This window comes from Chaetura pelagica, unplaced genomic scaffold (assembly GCF_000747805.2).
Source record: "Chaetura pelagica isolate M959 unplaced genomic scaffold, ChaPel_1.0 scaffold420, whole genome shotgun sequence".
Classification (NCBI taxonomy): Eukaryota; Metazoa; Chordata; class Aves; order Apodiformes; family Apodidae; genus Chaetura; species Chaetura pelagica.
The window spans coordinates 1,755,658-1,756,419 of NW_009951919.1; positions in this window are offsets into that span (position 1 = coordinate 1,755,658).

Genomic DNA, 762 nt, shown 5'->3' on the forward strand with positions numbered 1-762 from the left:
GGGGCGCCAGCGAGCAGGGCTGGGTTGGGCTCTTCAGGGACATCGACCGTGAAGACACGGAATCGTAGGGTTGCTTGGGTTGGATAATCAAGTCCAACCGTTAACCCAGCCCTGCCAAGGCCATCACCAAACCGTGTCGTTCAGCACAACAACTACACGGCTTTTAGATTCCTCCAGGGGTGGGGACTCCACCCCTGCCCTGGGCAGCCTCTGCCGGGTCTTGACAACCCTTTTGGGGAATAATTTTTTCTTGTTCTCCAATCTAAACCTCCCCCAGCACAACGTGGGGCCATTTCCTCTTGCTCCATCACTTGTTACTTGGCAGAAGAGACTATTCCCCCCTCACCCCAACCTCCTTTCAGGCAGTTGCAGAGAGTGGGAAGGTCTCCCCTCAGCCTCCTTTTCTCCAGGCTGAACATCCCCAGTTCCCTCAGCTGCTCCTCCTCAGACTTGTGCTCCAGACCCCACCCCAGCTCCATTGCCCTTCTCTGGACACGCTCCAGCCCCTCCATGTCCTTGTTGTGGAACTGAACACAGGATTTGAGGTGCATGTGTACCAGGGCTAAGTACAGGTACATAAGTCTTCACTATTGCTGAAGTCTGAAGAGTTACAGAGCCATAAAACTGGCCTTAAAAACAGAAACAACCCAACAAACACCAGCTTTTATAAGCCCTGGGTAGGATATGACTAGATTGAGTCAATGGTTTCACAATTTACAGAAGTTATAACATTGCAAATGCATGGAAGTAATTCCAGGTTTC